Source organism: Sceloporus occidentalis, unplaced genomic scaffold, assembly GCF_023333645.1.
Source record: "Sceloporus occidentalis isolate IW3139 unplaced genomic scaffold, rSceOcc1.0.p SCAF_1, whole genome shotgun sequence".
Classification (NCBI taxonomy): Eukaryota; Metazoa; Chordata; class Lepidosauria; order Squamata; family Phrynosomatidae; genus Sceloporus; species Sceloporus occidentalis.
In genome coordinates, this window is record NW_028316981.1 from 181,505,746 (window position 1) to 181,518,859 (window position 13,114).

The 13,114-nt window shown below is 40.8% G+C and overlaps 1 long non-coding RNA gene across 1 annotated transcript; it reads left to right on the forward strand.

Annotated features, from left to right (window-relative positions):
* The first annotated feature begins 240 nt into the window (after nucleotides 1–240).
* Nucleotides 241–10,967, forward strand: LOC149322950 (uncharacterized). Its single transcript, XR_016280035.1, has 4 exons — nucleotides 241–1,000; nucleotides 2,272–2,349; nucleotides 5,292–5,434; nucleotides 10,744–10,967. It is a non-coding gene; the product is annotated as an uncharacterized LOC149322950 (long non-coding RNA).
* The last annotated feature ends 2,147 nt before the right edge of the window (nucleotides 10,968–13,114 follow it).

Sequence of the window (13,114 nt, forward strand, 5' to 3'; positions counted from 1 at the left end):
ACATAATAATAATAATAATTAATATTATTATTATTATTTTAGCCCGCCTCTCTCTACGGCGGGTTACAATAAAAATGATAAAATACATAATAAAATACATAATAAAATGATAAAATACATAATCATAGCATTTCACAATTCCAAACCCACCACCAACATAAGAATAAAACAATTTCAAATTCAACAATGACAACAAATAACATAATGTTGTTATTATTTTATTCACCTATATCCCACCTTTCTCCCAAGAGTGCTATAATTCAAGGCAGGGTGGCACTCTGAAATGTAGGGCATTGTGACATAAAAGCTCAAAACACTCGTATAAATACCAGTTCTTAGTCCTTCTTAGTCATGCTCAAAGTGGAGCCCATTTTGATAAGGACAAGGACAAGGAGGACGTGTGGTCACCCAGATTCAAAAGGGGCTAACATTTAAAAGCAACACAGTGAGTAAGTCTAGAGAAATGGCAGTGAGGACAGAGCCTAGGTTTGCAAGTAGCTAAGTGGATCCAAGTAGAGTTCTCTCAGCCTCAAGGAAAAGCAATGACAAACCTCTGAATATTGTGAAGTCAAAAGCTTTCATAATAATAATAATAACAATAATAATATTTATATCCCGTCTCTGTCTAAGGTGGCTTACACATTAAAATATACAATTCCCTATCCCAATAACTCACCTACTCCTAAAATACAATTTAATAGATTACAGATTAAAACATACCTTAAAATAATAAACAAATCATGGCCGGCATCCATAGTTTTTTGTGGTTTTGTTGGGCTTTGTGGCCATGTTCTAGAAGAGAACTCTTTTAGAACATGGTCACATAATCTGAAAACCCCCACAAAAACCTTCTCTGAACAATTCTTGCTAAGAAAACCCTATGATAAGGTTGCCATGAGTCGGAAAATGACACAACAACAACAAGTGGAGCCTCCAGGGTCAGAGGCAGTGTATCCCTGAGTTCCAGACACAACAGGAGCAATTATACAGATGGAAAGAGGTACTGGATTTAAAATGGGGGGGGGGGGGTTTGGTAGGCCGCCAAAGAAAAGGAACCACATTTGCTCTGAGAATGCAGAAAACCGTTTAATAATAGTTGACCATCTCAGGGGTCATTCAGATGTTGCTTATCAATGTGCTTTTCAGTACTGTCTTCAGTATTGCTCTGGGAATGGCAAGATGCAAGGGGACAGGCTATTTTCTCCTTAGTGTCAGCATTTTGCTGCTTTTGCATCAGGCCTCCACTTTTTGACCCTGAATGCTGCTTCTTTGACCCATCTGGCAGTGTCTGCTGCCTTTTGCTAGTGGGCTTTATCCTATTCCCGCTATCTATGCCTCGAGCTTCGAGACTGTACTCTGAACGTTGGAAAATGCAATCCAAGGCATTTCATTATTCAAATACAGTAGTAGCTAATGATGGGAGTTGCAGTTCAACAGTACCTGTTGAATGTGGCAAGTTGCATTTTTGAAGAAACATATTTGAAATTGCACTCTACATATCATTTATTTCTAAGGGCTGGAACAAACTGCAGGCAGAAATAACTGCTTTGACTCCCCTGGCTCAGTGCTAGGGAATTTTGAGAAATGTAGTTTGTTGGGGCACAGAGCTCTCTGATGGAGAAGGCTAAACGTTTCACAAAACTACAGTTCCCAGCATTCCCTAGCACTGAGCAAGGGCCGTTAAAGAGGTCTGGAGCTGAATTATTTGTGCAGTCTGTTTTGGCCCTAACTGCACGTTCTACTCTCCTTGGCTTGGAGGCAAAGGTCCAAAACACACTGCAGAAATAATTCAGTTTGAGACCGCTTTAACTGCTCTGGCTCAATGCTAGGGAATTCTGGGAACTATAGTTCTGTGAGACATTTAGCCTTCTCTGTGAGAGCTCTGATGCCACAATACAATTCCCAGGATTCACTAGCACTGAGCCAGGGCAGTTAAAGCGGTCTCAAAATGGATTATTTGTGCAGTCTGTTTTGGACCAAAGAAAACTAAACAGAGGTTGTTGTATTTTGGCCATATCGTGAGAAAAAAGTACTTACTAGAAAAGACTATATAAAATAGCAAAATCAATGTTTGCTTTTTGGAATTTATATCTTCTTTAGAATTTCTTCAAGCCTTAGATGCTTGAATCTGTGGATATGGAAGGCCAACTAATTTGTCTCAACAGCAGTCCTATTGTGTATATTTAATGATATAAAACTGAAATAAAGGGTGCAGTTGTAATAGTTCCCTCGTAGCTGTTTTCTGACCCTTTCTCTCTGCTTACGTCCTAGATGGCAGCCTTGTCTGTAGAAAGGATTTCCCAGAAAATGGAAATAAAAGGGAGGAAACTCAAGAAGGAAAAGATAGTGGTTTGTATCTATAACAGAAACTATGATCTGAGAACTCAACAGAATAACCAAGTGAGACATTTCACCAAGGAACAGCCATAGCTCAGTGGCTGAACAATTGTCCCAGTCTTAATCTTCATTTCCAGCAAGTAGCAGAAATGGGGAGCATCTCTGTGTAGGATCTGGGGGAGCCCTTGCCATGGATCTTTGTCTGACTTAGCATCAAGCATGGCAGCCAAGCAACAACCTTCTTCTACCCAACACTCCTTTAACTAGATATGGCATATGTTCAGCCCACTACTGTTTGCTTGTAAAGCATTGCTACTGATCACCATTTTCTCAGATTTTATCATTTAAGCAGCTCAATACAACATGGTGAACCACCCTAACACAAAAGGAACTAGTGACATTTCAGGCTAAATCGTCTTTTGATCATATTTTGGAATAAGTCTTCACTTTCTCTCTTAGGCCAAATGACTGTTCTGGAGCCTAGAAATGAAAATATATAATATACATAAGGCAGAAAGCTGACAGCGTCCTCCACATCTACTTTTAAAAATGTGCTTGGTAAAGCATTTTCCATAGAAGTGTTTGTGTAAGAGCTTGAAGGCATTGTCTGTATAGAAAGAACAGAGAAAGATTGGTACCACCATGTTAGTTGGAGGGAAGCAATAAAGAAAAGGAAGGTATTTTAGTAGCACTTTCCATAACGTGGCAATGTGGGCCCATGATGTGGAAGTAGATCTTCATTTTATAGTGGAGTGAGTAGACCAGGTGGTGGTGCTGTGCATCTGTGAAAAACCTGGAAACCCTGCTGCATTTCCCTTGTGAGGATGACTTTTAGAGTACAGTTGGCCCTCTGTATCCACCGATTTATTACCCACAATTCAAGCATCCAGAACTTGAAAATATTTTTTAAATATATAAACTTCAAAATAAAAAAACACATCCAAAAAAAGAAAAAAAAACCCCAAAGAAACCCTGATGTTGCCATTTTAGGTAAGGGACACTATTTTATTACAGCATTGCATTTAATAGGACTTGAGTATCCACAGCTTTTATTACCCACAGGAAGTCCTGGAAGCAAACCCCAGTAGATGCCAAGGACCCACTGTAGTAGGGAATGGTGAGGGTATTCTACAAAAGGGAACAGAGAGGAAAGCAAGTGAGGTTCACCAAACTGTACACATTCTTTTTGCCTTACCCAGAACCCTTGGGTTTTTATGTTGTTCTTCCCAAGGAACTACTGAGAAGAAAATGTGAATTTGTTTGGAATATTCAACATGTACCCTATAAAAGCTGAATAGTATTATTTGAGACTTTTTTGTGGCTTTTCCAGCTACAAATGAGAGAAGTTCATCTCTTTTAAAGCCAGGTTGGACCTGCCTCATAGCAAGCAGTTAGATCCTTCTAGATTCTTTGAACACTGCACTGCATTGCTGCCTACTCCCAGGTCCAGTAAACTGAAGGCAGGTAAAGCCACCTCAATGGTTTAGTTGCTAATAAAGTGCATCCTAGACTGGCATTTTAAATTCAAGACACATGGCCCAGTTGTTAAACTGGATGGCCCCCAATATTCAGTCGCATGTCCACCCTTGCTATTTAATTCCTCATATTTTGGAACATTTTAGTTAAGACATTTTGAATTTTAACCTCAGTAATGCTGAGACTTCACTTTTAAATATGGCTACACACTTTTTGAAAACAAGTGCTGATAGCCTAGAATGTTGGCTGTTGGTGTGTGCCTTCAACTTGTTTCTGAATTATGGCGACCCTATCCCAGAGTTTTCTTGGCATGATTTAACCAGAGGAGGTTTGCTATTGCCTTCCCCTGAGGCTGAAAGAGTGTGACTTGCCCAAGGTCACCCAGTGGGTTTCATAGCTGAACTGGGAATCGAACCCTGGTCTTCAGAGTTGTAGTTAAACACTGAAGCCACTATGTCAGTCTGCTCTGGATTAAAATGTTTTAAACTGTGTGATCAGAATATGTGATACACAAATAGAAAATATACCAGTCAAATAAACACTAGTTTCAGCTATTAGTCTTACTGTTCCTGATGTGGACCAGAAAGCTTCCTTTTAAAAATATTTTAGAATGGTGGCATATATTTAAGAGAACCACCATGATGGTTTGAGTGTTGGACTATGCATCTGGAGACCAGGGTTTGAATCCAAGATCAGTCATGGAAATCCACTAGGTGAACTTGGACAAGTTGCACACTCTCAGCCTCTGGGGAAGGCAATGGCAAACCTCCTCTGAACAAATCTTGCCAAGAAAACCCCATGAAAAGGTTGCCGTAAATTGTAAACCACTTGAGACACACAACAACAAAAACAACATATTTGTTTAAAGATAGTGTGGAAAATCAGTACGCAAAGGGTTCTTGTAACACCTTTGAGACTAACTGAAAGAAGCTGATAGCATAAGCTTTTGAAGACTTGAGCCTCCAAAAGGTCACGGACTACCAGCTTCTTTCTTTCAGTTAGTGTCAAAGGTGCTACAGGATCCCTTTGCACATATATTTGTTTAGTGCATTATGGCTGCATCCACAATGCACTTTAACTGCCATGGCTCAGTGCTATGGAATGATGAGAATTGTAGTTTTGTGGGACATTTCGCTTTTAGAGCTGTGGTCCTACAACAAACTACGCATCTCAGAATTCCATAGCAATGAGCTATGGCAGTAAAAGTGGTGTCAAACTGGATTATTTCTGCAGTTCAGATGCAGTCTACATGAACAATAATTAGCTGCAAAAATAATTGCAAACTGCTATGACAATTGTGGAGTGGGGAGTGAGAAATACATTGGTGGTGACACAGGCACAGGCTTATGTGATTCCCTACCCTTCCAAAGTAGTTGTGGCTTCATATTTCAGTGCCAAATAGTTTGCCTTTATTTATTGCTATTTCTTATTTATACTCCACTCGTATGTGTTGTCTTCTTTGGCTGTTTTTCATGCAGAAAAACCTTTCCCACAGTGCTTTATAGCTGAGAAAGAAAGATGGAGTATACTCCCTGTAATGTCACTGCATGTACTTTCAACGCAATGGGTCCAAAATATTTAGCTTTATGAAGCAGAAAATCCAGACTCTCCCCTCTTTGTGGTAAGTACCACCCTAAATCCACCACTTGCAAGTACTCTCCTAGAGTCAACTATCTATTTCAAGGTGCCATTGATTTTTATTCCAAATGCTTAAGAAGGTCTTGGAAGACATAACAATTTTGGAAGCATCTCATCCCTTTAATGCTGGGGCCCCTTGAGATGCTCACAACTATTGTTGGGTCTTCCTTTGCTAATTAAATCAGATTAATCACCATAGCAGCACCACTGGGGAAGAAGAAACCCATCTGTCAGCAACCAAATGTGAAATTTTCAAGGTTTTTTAGATGCCATGTGTAGGAGCTTGTGGCAGTTGTGTGGGGGGACTGTAGGCTGAGCAATTTCAACATATATATTCGCCCCATGTTCTATACTCCCTTTGGTTTCTAAATTGGGAGCATCATACACCAACTTTGGGGAACTGATCTAAACATCTTCGTTTTTACTTCAAAGCATAAGGCAGCAGCATCATATTCTTTATACAGATTATAGAGGTGCATAAATAAAGATTAGAAGAAGAAAGAATTTTCATAGGGAAAAAGGTGGTTTGAAAGAACAAGATTTTTCCTCTGGAACTGAGAACAGCTCTTTAGACAAGTTTGTTACTGTGTGAGGCAAGACGGGATGAACCTTCTTAGTCCTTTGGGGAATATAACTTATTATTTCCAGTTGTTTAAGAGAAATGCAAAGATTTCTTCCCCTTCCTCACTGGAAATAAATGTCTCACTGGCACTTTGCATAGTCAAAAAACAAAAAACAGAATTCCTGTTAGCCAAGGCTGCTTCAAGGTAATGACCAAGTGATCCTAGAAAGAAAAGCATTCAGGACAAACCCTGAATTAATTCTCATTCTCCATTGTAGCTGTTCTCATTTACAGATGTTAAAAGATGTCATGATGTTGTGGTTAATTTTTATGAAACCATGCCTCAAGGTTTTGTTTTGTTTTTAAAGCATGGTTAAAGATGTCAAGGGATCTCAAGAAACAGGCAGGACAAATGATAGTGACGTGCACAGTGCTATACCATTATAAAAAATACGTACTGTCAGAGACCAATACTGTCAGAGACCAATACCTGTATGTTTTTCTGTGTAATCAACAGAATGTCCCATCAACTTGCACCCCCTTGATCTCTTACATGAAAGTAAAACAGTAGTTTATTAGAAGAAAAATATAGTTCCTACCAGATCCTGTCTTATCATGGAAGCTAAGCCCTGGTTAGTACTTGGATGGGAAACTCTGGAGGACTACCAGGCTATATTTCAGAGGAAGGAACTTCAAACCACTTCTTATTTCTTGCCTATGAAAACCCTACAAAATTTATGGCGTCACCATAAGTCAACAGGTGACTTGAAGGCACATACCCACACATTTCCCATGCAACCCTTTTTATTCCCACAACAATTAGGGCTAAATCTAGATAGGCAAAAAAATGCATCCTTACCTGGCTCTCAGTCCTGCTGGAACAGGACTGGATGTTCCTTTCGTTTGAACGTGAAGACACTTTTTTTATGCCCCAGGGCTTTAAGGCAATTTTAAAAAAATGTGTTGAACTGGATTATTTTTTTTCCTGCTGCTTTTGTGAAGAATTGATTTTTTAAAAAATACACAGTTTGACCCTTGCATTGGGATTGGGGTGGAATCGGGAGAGGGTGAGGCCAAGTTGGTGAGTGGTGACCAGCTTTTGGTGGACAGCTGGTCACCACTCACAAGGACTGGAAGCGTCAGCACCATTTTTTCTTTGCACTCTGGACATATGTGAAGCTATGAATCTTTGATCTTCAAATATTTGCTTGCCTTTAGATATCCTTTTGAGTAGGGTGATCAGGGGAGTGGGAATCTCATGCAAAAAGCACTATAAAACACTTCCCTGGGAGTGAGCACGATTGAATTCAGTAGGACTTATGTCTGAGCAGACCTGCACAAGGTTGCACCATATGCCATCAATCCTACACCCACGTTCCTAGGAATTACATTTTAAAATGAGGCAACAACTTAGAGGAGGTAGAGACAACACATGTGAGGGCTGAGGTAACCACCCAGATATGCACCCAACCCAGTGGGAGTGCAGGTGGGCAGTCAGAACGATGGAAAATATGCAAATATGCATATGCATGGTGGGATCAAAAAAATAATAATCCTGTAGCTACAGCAGTCCTATGATCAAACATAATCCGACATGTGCTGATGTGACTGTATGATGGTGTCACATGTGGTTTTTCAGATTGATTAAAATAGGTATGTGTGACAATAAAAAGCTAAACTGAAGCAGGATACTACATATGGGGCTAGGCAGGGACGTAGCTAGGATTTTAGGAAGGGGGGTGTCCAGACTAAGTGCCACCATTATAATGGGGTTTGAGTGCGGCGGCACAGCAGCACACACCATTCATTTTTCTAATGGAAGGGGGGGGTCTGGACCCCAAGAACTCCCCCCTTGGCTACGTCCCTGAGCTAGGATACAGTCCTTGTGTAGATTCAGCCTAAGTGAGATAGGTAAAGGTGATGGTGTGTGACTGGCCTTGAGGCTACCTAGTGAGCCTGTCATGACCAAGTGGGGATTTGGACTTTGGTCATTTTAGTCCCAGTGCCCTTTCACACCACACAGAGCACTATGATTCCACTTTAACCTGCATCGCTACATCTTCTGGAATCCTGCTGTTTAAGGATGCCCAGAGCCAGCATGCCCAGAGCCAGCATGGTGTAGTGGTTTGAACACTGGACTGTGATTCTAGAGACCAAGGTTCCTATGGAAGCCCACTGGGTGACCTTGGAGGGGTCACATATTCTCAGCCCAAGAAAATCCCATGATTGCCTTAGGGTCACCATAAATTGCAGTTGCAATTTAAGTGGAACAATAGCACTATAATTGGGTAGAGTGAAGGAGCCCCTAGTTAACAGATTGGATACTACACCACAATGTGCTGACCACCTCTATAAGTCTGTATGATTTAGAGTATGGTGATAGCAACTTGTCAGCTGAGAATACACTTGTCCCTCCACATTCGCTGGGGTTAGGGGCACAGGATCCTCGTGAATTTGGAAAAACCACAAACAACAAAACACTTATCTTTTTACCTGAGAGAACACCTCTCTAGGAATCTCTAGGTCCTCCAGTGCAACTCTGTGGTCAACATCTGCTAGACACTGACCATAGAATTATGCTGGAGGAGCTGCAAATGCCTAGTGGAGTATTCTCTCTAGCAATCTCTAGGTCTTTCAGTGTGACTTTTGGTTAAAGTTGACCAGAGTTGCACTGGAGGACCTAGATATTCCTAGAGAGAACATATTAATAAAATCCATGAATAATAAAATCCGCAAAAGTCAAAGCCGCAAATGTGGAGGGACAATTGTATAAGAACTTATGTGAAACTGAGAGCCTGTTTTCTTGTAACTCAGGGTTAGGCAACCTGTGGCCCGTGGGCCGGATGCGGCCCGGCGAGGCCTTGGGAACGGCCCCAGCCCGGTCCTGCCGCCGATTGCCGCTGGGGCCTTTGGCCTCTCGCGCGCAGGGGCAAGGGGGGCAATTGTCTATAGACGCCTCAGAAACATGCATTTATATTAACATTTTTTAATAAATCAGAAAATTTTTTTGCGTGTCCTCCACTTTTTTAAAAAAAGTGTCCACCATTTGAAAATGTTGTCCGACATTTGTCCTGGTTTATTTATTTATTTAAATTTTAAAAAAATTGTTTAATTATTTATTTTTTGGCTTCAATGTTTGATTTCAAAATATATGGGCAGAGGCTGAGGAAAATCTCCCATAATCTATTGGATCATGAGGGGAACCAAACTGGTGGATCAAGCCCAGGTCTGGAGTAAAAACTGGCAAATTTGGGATTAATGTTGTAGAAGAACCTTTCAGGTCATGAATGGAGTCTAGCAAATCTAGAGATGGGGGCCATCTTTCTTGAAATTCTTTACCTGTACTTAATGCTTCTTTATCAGAATATGGATTTTTATTTTATTTTTTTTGTAAAATGATGGGACTAGTTTTACAATTGGGATTTAGTATTCTAGAAGAAACGAGTTTAGCTCTGTGTGAATGCAATGACACGATAGAGCTTAATATGAGTATACAACTTGTTCATTCAGGTCTAATGTGGCTCTTCTCCATATACCTTTGGGTTGTGAGCTAAAAATCTGCTGGGATCTTGAGCAGGTCCTTATCAGTTGTGTGTGCGCCCCCTAAGGGATTGTGAATTCTTTATCTTTATATATTAGGCATGAACAACTGGAACTCCAAATACAACCCCCAAAGGCTTTTTGTATGGTTTCCAGAATAACCCCAATCACAAGGTTTTGGCCTCCCAACCCAGTTATGCACCTCAGCCACTCCTTCCCAATGTGGCATTCGGACAAAGAACTCTTCAGGCCTCCCACATCTCTCTCTTAATGATGTGCCTTAAGGGCTCACTCCCATGTGCAATTCCCACTATGCAGAAAACCAGTTCTAAGGTGCCTAAAAGGCTATGCTAATGGCTCTGCTTCTGAGGAAAAAGAGCCCTTTGGCAATATGGTGGCTATGGTTCATGTGAATTACTAGCAAGTACCTATACTAGTGAAACACAATTAGGTGTAGGTTTTTGTGGGGTTTGGGGGCTATGTGGCCATGTTCTAGAAGAGTTTATTCTCTGAAGATGCCAGCCACAGATGCTGGTGAAATGTCAGGAATAAACATAAAAATGTGGGGTCATAAAAACCCCCACAAAAAACTATGGATGTGAGCCATGAGAGCCTTTGACTTCACAATTAGGTGTCTTCTGCCAGGTGACTAATACCTGTTCTTTATTTACAAAAATATTTCCAAGTTGTTGCAGAGGGCTTTCTTTCTTTCTTTCTTTCTTTCTTTCTTTCTTGCTGTGTTGTTGTTATGGATTTATTCTTACTATTTTGTTCTAAGAAGAAAATTGCCAGGCCTCAAGCCATCCTTGTGGTTGGTTTATGGATGTGGACTTGAGTCAGTTGACTTGGACTTTACTCAGATTCAAATTGCTTCAATTATTTGACTTGAGCTTGACTCAGCAATAAATGATGCACTGACTCAACTCGACTTGAGACTTGTTTATTTTTGGCAACCAACTTGCTGGTTAACTTCATTGAGAAACAGCAAATGTGTTAGGCAATCGGCTTGAGACAGGCGTTGAGGTCTACTCAGCAGCCTATCTCCACTTCACATTGGAAGAGCCTTCTAAAGCTCTTTTCAAAAGCTTTAGAAGGACCCTTCCTCCTCTAGCCTATTGCCTAACACATTTGCTGTTTCCATATAAGAATATTTTCCCCCTAACATTGTGCATGTCTTCTTGATTTTCTAGTTATTGAAATCCACACACCACGACAACCTCCTCCTTCTTTTTTCGGTTAAAGTTGGCTTCTAGACTTGAGACTCAACTTGAGACTTGACTTGAAAGTACATTGCAAGGACCTGACACTCAAGACTTGAAGGTAGAGACTTGAGACTTGGAGTAAAAGACTTAAATACATCACTGGTAACGGAAAGCTAATACAGTCAGCCCTCCGAATCCACACATTCTGCATCCATGGGTTCACCCATCCAAGGCTTGAAAACATTAAAAAATAAAATCCAAAAAGCATACCGATTTTGCCATTTTATATAAGGGACACCATTTTACTATGCCATTATATATAATGAGACTTGAGCATCCATGAATTTTGGTATCCTGGAACCAAACCCAAGTGGATACCAAGGGCCCACGGTAAATGCTCCTCTTTCTTTTTCCAGTCAGCAAATGTCCTTACGAATAGCTTGATATCATTTAATCAGTGTACTAATATCCTAACACTAAATGCAGATGTAAATCCAGTGCACAGACAGCCTTTTCTTTCATTTAACCCTTTTTGAATGCCATATTATTTTAGTATTAGGTTTATCAATTTGCCACAGTTTTACATCAGCTCAGAATTTCATCATCCAGGCCAATTAAATGTACAGAGCAAAGAGACCATGTTTTTCATATATGCATTAACTTCCTACTTTGTATAACTTGGGGGTGGGGTGTGGGTGGGTTTGAACTAAAGAAAATTCTGTTCCAAGAAAGAGTCACCCTGGTCATGCATGAAGGCATTATGTCTTTACAATGTTCCTTATGCTTTCTTCCATAAGAAGCACTCTACATAAACTCAGAAACACTGCACTTTAAATCTTCCACTTTTGTAAAATGCATTTTGTACTTCCTTAGAGGTACAGAATGGAAACGTTAAAGGTGTCCACATGTCCTTTAATTTTATTGGTTGTCCCTCATGTCCTTTAATTTCATTTGCTGAAACAGAGTTTTCAAAGAGCAGTGAAAAGAAAAAGAAAAAGGAGGAAAAAAAATTTTTTTAGGGCCAAATGGTGTATTTGGGAGTGCAGCACTGAAGGAGAAGGAATTAAACATTTCTTGTGAGCTGTTTCTTTGACAGAAATGGTCCTCCAGCCTCAGCCCACAGTTCTGTTAGCCACAGAAGTAAAAAAAAAAGGACAAGTACTGATGATGTACCTGACTTCTTTGGGAGTTTCCGCAGATGAAACTGCCAGAACTTCCAGAGACAGCACAAAGAAGAAAGGGTACATCTTCACTTACACTGCTGCTTTGAAGCCTAAAAAAGACATTGGGAAATCTGATTGTGGAGTTCCCAAGGTATGTCTAGTTTGGCCCTCAGTAGAGGATTTTTCTTTGCTTACTTTTGGTTTTGCCCCTGACTCAAAGAAATCACTCAGGAATTTTGCATTTCATTCCATCATTTTTATATATTTATATTAAAAAAAACCAAGAAAGGAAACAAGAAAATCCCCAGAAAAAGTGGGGAATGGAAACAAATTTTGACACAAAAAGAGGGTGGCGGGGCAGGATCAAACTGAATCCTTACCCCAAATCTCCATTTCCACCCCCTGAACCAGTCCCCCCTCACCCATCCCCCCAAAGCTGCCCCCATCCAAAAGAAGTCTAGAAGCATACGTTGCAGGGGACACACATCCATCTGTCTGTCCTGTGCCCCCACCCATCCCTCCCTCCCCCAACAGAGTTGCAAATTCTTTATTCACTTCCCCTTTTAAAAAGAAAACCAAAAAGAAAACCAATTTTTTTTTAAATGTCTCTATCCAGAAAAAAAAAGCATTCTGGAAATGATCTGTGTTCATCTTCCATATTTTTCAAATATGGATTTCTGTGGGGTGGCCATAACTCTGGCCAGTGATTAAGGCCATACTGTGGTAGCAGGACTGGAGGGTAAGATGAACAGTCTTTTCTTCAGAGGCAAAAGTCAACATCTGGGTCCTTTGGAAGGGGGAAAGGGGGAAAGCCCCAATCCCCACCCCATTCTCTCATCTTGTTCCCCATGTCCTCCCTGCAACCCCAGGCTTGGATTCCTCCACCTCGTGAACTGTGCTCTGTTCTCTCAACTCGTCCCTTAACCTATCCCTCTTTGTGTCCTTTTGCTTTTCTCTCACAATACTACCAACTTCAGGGCCTCACGTTCCTGCCACCTCTTTCCCCCTCAGTCCTTTCTTCCACCCCATCTTCCACCTCATTATTAACAATAGTCCTTTGGAGACTGAGGAAGGGTCCTGCATGTGCCCTTCCTCTCGTTGGCAGGGATCAAACAAAAAAAGTAGGAATTATTTCAAGAGTGCCTGCCTCTGGGTAATGCAATATTCAAATACAGTAGGTGGGCATCACAGCTAAG